Below are 6,000 nucleotides of genomic sequence, written 5' to 3'. Positions count from 1 at the left end.
CAGAGGATGATATAAAAGCCACTATTGATTTCCACTCCCTGTAAGCAGGCTTCATCTCTATGTAAATTAAAGATTCTATAATATATTTCACAATATAGATTAGGTGTCATTCAAGCGTTGATCTATTCTCATACCAGCAGGCTGACATTGGCAAGTCCCAGACAATAACACACCTCATGAAATCCGGTTAGGCCTTTGCGTGTTAACACCTGCATCTACAGACACATCATCAAACGCCCTAAGGAACATTTGGGATGGATTTCTTATGAGAGGAGGAGTGGTGAACACAGCAATGCTGCAAAAAGCATCACACACCGTCATTGTCCCAGGGGAAGAATTATCCCCTTTCTTTCCACCAGATGAGGACAGGGGAAGACGCCAACATCTTCCACGTACCAACTATTCAAAGCCTTCAAATATTTGGAAAAAGTTCCAGAAAAGAGAGAGGGAGAGGGAGAAAGCGAAGCACCAGCATAAACGTGCTAAGGTCTTCCACGCAACACCCCAGACGGCTTCTCCCCTGGCAGCACGGCTGGGGAGCAGGGAAGGTGGGCACTGCCCACAGCTCTCCCCGGACCACGGTGCGGGTTTTTCCTATGTGCTCTTCCCTTAGTGACCAGGAAACATTTGCTTTCTCTTCAGAGCGATGGTGGAGGCAGTGGTGGGACCTGCATCATCAGTCATTGCACTTTGGGTGGGGAAAGCTTAGCCTCACCTTGAAGATCCTTGTCACACACTGGAAAAAAACAAAACAAAACAAAAAACCAAACCAAAACCAACCCACAAAACCCAAACAAAAAACTCAAAAGAAAAAAACATCTTACCGGAGGCACCAGGGACCACATCAAGCCCCAAGGAGCTTGGTCTGACCTCAGGGCTGACTCTGCTGTGAGCAGGACATTGGACCAGAGACCTCCTGAGGCCCCCTCGTGCCTGAATTACCCTGTGATCCTATGAAAAATCAGAGGAAAGGCTTTCTACCAAGACTTATTTCCACCACACAGGAGGGTACCGGAGTCTAAGGAAACAGCATTAGCTCTGGCTGCTGAACACGCTTCCCTTCTTGGCTGGGAGATGGGTTCCCAATTACCTCCCCATCCAAACCTCTGCTTGCTCACAGAAGAAAGGGGAAAAACTTAGGTCTGCCAAAACCTCACTCTGTCCCTCCAGTCCTTTTAGAAAAGGCAGCCTCAAAACTCTCTCCTCCTCAGAAAATACCCTCATCAAAACCAACCTAATGAGAAATAATCCAAGAGCAGTGCCTCCACAAAAACCGCATTTCTCAGGGGGAAAGAAGTTGAAGAGACATTGTTAATTATTAAGACAATTAGCAATTCTAAAGACACTGAAATTTCACCAAGGTACATAGGAATATTTGCTCTGTGGTTGTATAGAAAAATAAAGGCATTAAGAGTTTGGGGAACAGTGAAGTGCATGAATCTCCACATCTTGAACTTCATCTCCTGTCTGGGTTCTCATACAGCTAAATTTTAATTAGAATAAACTGTTATGATTGCTCCACTTGTCCACTGGAGGTCAGTATCTTTCTACAGAAAGACAGTCCCTCTTACCTGGTGTTTGCAGGGGACAGAAACCTTACAGCAACACCTCATTTGCCTGCCACAGGATTTTAAGGCTTTGGGTACAAGATGAAGACGGAAGCCTAGTACAGCTCCGTCGTTGCCAAAGAAAGCCCTCTCCTCACTTATCCCTTCTCAATCAAGCCAAGGTTTTAAAAAGGTCACACAAAGAATTGAAGGAACCTCAAATTTATTGTTTTCCAAGGTATTAAGCAGGCTCGAGCAGGGCAAAAGCTGTCGGGGCCCTCCTGCAGCTCTCCTGCCACGGCTGCGGCATTGTCGGAGCCCAATGCCTGGCTCTCCTCTTGGGTAAAACAGCATCTAGCTGGGCAGGGAATTCCTAACTGATGAATAAACCTGTTCAAACATTTTCGTGCTTCCTGCATTATCTGGCCTTGTATTTTAATCAAATACTAAAGCGTAATTGCCAGCCAACAGATTTTTACTATCTAGTTAATCCTACTTGGCTCGTTTGCTAGGATGAGCTCCAGCGAAGGCGCCTGTTTAGGCTGCTACACACGCTGCGTGGGAGACGTGCTGCACCACCGCTTTCGGAAACACTCCCTCATTAGCAATGCGTCTTCTGCAACTGCCAGCACTTCGCCAGACGTTCAGCGCACCAAAGATACGGGTGTTTGCCTCTCCCAAGCTGAGCAATAGATGATGCTGAAGGATGACAACAGCAGAGGACAGGAGCGATGGAGTGTGGTGGGGAAGAGTGAACAGACATGAGCCGTTTGGCGGTCACGTGTAGATCACAGCCGCTGTTTAGGCACTGTCCATACCAGTATTTTAGTTTGGATCGGAAGCACTTTTGAAGCAAATCTGCTCGTTCCCACTTACCACGCTTTAATTTCCATCATGGAGCAGCGCATGAATTCGATTCCTCCCAGACGCAGCTAAGCGCGAGACCTGCTCTCGCTGCAGCAGCGGGCGCTTAGTTCGCACGAAGCAGAACTCCTGAAACGTGGCGAGTGCTGCCAGCACCCGCTGCTCCCTGGTTGACAGACTCGCTCCCTTTGAGGTCCACTTCTGAGTAACATGGACACGGTCTGACAGACTAGCTGACATCATGGCTGTTCAGGCTGCAGTTTTGCCTGTTTCCAGTAGAAGACTTCTCATCCATAAATCACAAAGCAATTCCAGTGGAAGGAATGAAACACTACCAGGGACTCTCCTTGCCTTCATCTCTCTAGTGTGGGCACCAAATGGAAAAACCGAGGCATTAAGTCTGATGAGGCAAGACAGTCCCCATGCCACATATCTCAAGACCTAGAACTTTGTACATTCTACATAAACTTCTGTTCTAACAAATTAACGGTGCCTCCGAGACCTTCAGTTCTGTCCTGCCAAGAGCACTGATGTTCTCAGACACACTTTGCTCTCTCCATTCCACTGCCACTCCATTTCATTCCGCATGTGCTTCCTGAGCTAACAAATTTTTCTACAGCCTTTCTACAGCACTGGCATCCTTGTTAGCATTCAAATAGATGGGTGAGAATAAACCGTTGCTGCCCGAAACTCAGAGAGAAGCAATACCTGCAGCAGGCTAGTAATTACAGCAACTGTGCAAAGCTCACACCTGGAAGCCTTAAAATAGAGCTACATCTTGGAAGCACGCTTTACCCACATATTCCTTAAATATCCTACCATCCTGAATATTCATGTTTTCCTTTCTGAGCAGAAAACATTCCCAGTTCACTAGACTCCTTTAATGATTCTTGTATTCATGAATTTTAAAGAAGACCTATTTACTATTTAAATGTCAACTTAAGTCTATTTATCCTAATCGGGTATCAAGGCCAGCAGCACTGCCAATTCCGTTTGTACTCTCATTTCTCATCTGATCAGTGAAGGAAATAAAAGCTGAAGCAGGCAGATGGCTGAATTGAAGAGAAAGGTTATTACATACTGCAGCTAATAAGGTGAAGAGAATAGAGCAGGGAAGGTGATCTTCAGGGAGAAGGTTAAAAGTTAACCTCACCATTCAGAGGGTGTTTCTGTATGGAGATGAAACAAAGAGAAGTATCACCAATTATCACCAAAGCATCTTCTACACTTTAGCACAGGAAAAATCCTGGCCCCCTTCTCTTCTTCCCCAACTCTGTCCTAAATATCTCTATTTTCCTACCTCCCGTTTAAGAGACAGAAGAATGCCACAGATCTGTGCTGTTATTCTCCCCATTTAAGTCAGGCATCCTGTACTTAAATGCTTTTTCTCTGGTAACACAGTAAGCAAGAAGCAACATCACAGCTAGACAACTCCCATGTCTCTCATCTCAAATAATTCTAGTTGTTCGCAGCTGCCTCACAATTTGGTATATTTTAACTAGATTTGAAAATCCCTGAAGTGAGGATTTATCATCTCTTTCAGCAAAAACTGAAGTAAATCTATCATGCCATATAAATAATTCATACAAATTCTAGAAACATAGCAAGGAATATAGGTCAGGAGGGGCACCACAGGAGAGGAATTGAGCATCCTTTACTTAAAGCATGTGGTAGACCTAAATTCAGTTTCCTAGACAGACTATGTCAACTTGAAAAAAAAAAGAAGATAGCTCTTAAATAATTTAAAAAGCAAAGGGTGACTTGACAGTCACTGGTGGTTTTGAAGAGAATACAGAGGGTAAACAAAAATGAGATAATTAGATTTTTTTCAGATAAAAATTTGTCTGATGGAAGTCAGAAATCTTTACTAAAAGATTTGTGAAATATTACAAAGGTAGTTTTCAACAGTTATGGCAAATCAGTGACTGGTTACTGGGAAAAGCAACAAGCCAGCAGGATCCATCTATTTTAAAGTAAACTCCAAATACCCCTAGGAACCATTGATATTTATAAATAATCAAGATCCAGGTATATGTCAGTATTTCAATATACACATTGCAACGTGGCGCTGCACACATTACATACCTTAATGTTCTCTTGTCACAGTCAGATTAAATATTTTGATGAACCTATACAAGAGTTCTTCAGAGCAATCGAAAAAGTTCACTAAGTGCTATAAGCAAAACTTCTAAATCTTTGTTAGAGGAAAACGTGCCATAAACAGAAACCATGCAGAAATAAATTTATGGGAAAACTTTTACAGACAGTCTAGAAAGTTAGTTTGATTATCATTCTGAGAATATGAAAGACACAAAACAAATCCTTCTTCCTCAAACAGAAATGATATTTACAACATAATGGCAATCAGAAGCAGTTTAGCCGGCTATGTGCAGGCACCCCACGAAAAAAAGAGTTTTAGGGAGTATGCTGAATTTGGAATGAAACCCAAACAGAACAGAAACCCAAACCAATACAGGTGTAGCTGAAAACACCACAAAAATCAAACCAGAGAAAATTAATACAAACAAATCTGAAAGAGTGTCCCAACCAAAGTTAAGGTGAGGCCTCACATGGTTGGAAAGAGCAGTAACCTCAGAAAGATTCACATTTCATCACTACGCTAAGCCTATGATAAACAATCCTGCTACTACCATCATCCTCCTCAGTGGAGGAGAAAGGCCCTGAACCCGGAGGCAACACCCTTTGTAACATCTACTGTTACCAGCACAGTCACGTAACAAGAATCTATTCAAGGGAAAGAAACCACAGCCAAACCACCAAACCACAAGTCCTGCTGAAGCAGAGAACGGGAAGATCCTTGGCTGGTAACATGCAAATTATCCATCAAAAACCAGAAGGAAGAGACTCAAGACAGAAGGATGCAGAGGGACAGGCTGCAGGTGGAGATCAGCACTGGGCTATTGACTTCAGGCAACCAAAGGCATTTCTACAACGGCTGGTGACCCACGTCCAGTTTGTGAAGGGTGAAGCTGTGGGTGCAGGCCATTCGGCAAGTCCGAGAAAGGCAACTGGTAAGGGACTAGAAAGCTAAATTCACTAGGGAAACAAAACATTAACACCAGGATTACTCAGAAAACCGAACAAGGAATTCAGCAGCACTGGTGGACATCAAGAGCGCACCTGATTTTCAAGAACAACGGAGAAAACTGTTAGATGAGTTCTGCCACCCCCTTCAGTATAGTTGGTAGGACGCCTGTTCAGAGTTGCCGTGAAAGACAGATGCGACAGACTGCCCAGTATTGACTGGCATTAGGGTAACTGTCAGATCCCCAGCCCTCTCTTCCTTCCTTTAACCTACAATGGCAACGTCAGTGATTGCTGAACAGGGCAGATAGTTTTCACGTGGTATGACAGCATGTGAGCGACTGAAAATGCTGAGTGACTCGGAAAAGCAACACATCTTAGACAAGCTGTTGAGACATCTCAGAAAGAGCTGCCCTCAGCTCTAATCTCCAAAGTGCTCTGCCTGTGACCCCTCACCAAGAGAAATGCGCAGAAGTACGCCCTGCTCTGGCTAATCAGGTAAGAACTTCTCTATTTATCTGTAACAGTAAGAATTAATCTCCAA

Source organism: Haliaeetus leucocephalus, unplaced genomic scaffold (assembly GCF_000737465.1).
Source record: "Haliaeetus leucocephalus isolate CR32 unplaced genomic scaffold, Haliaeetus_leucocephalus-4.0 Scaffold351, whole genome shotgun sequence".
Taxonomy (NCBI): Eukaryota; Metazoa; Chordata; class Aves; order Accipitriformes; family Accipitridae; genus Haliaeetus; species Haliaeetus leucocephalus.
The sequence above is the reverse complement of the archived record's forward strand: the minus strand, read 5'-3'. Positions refer to the sequence as shown.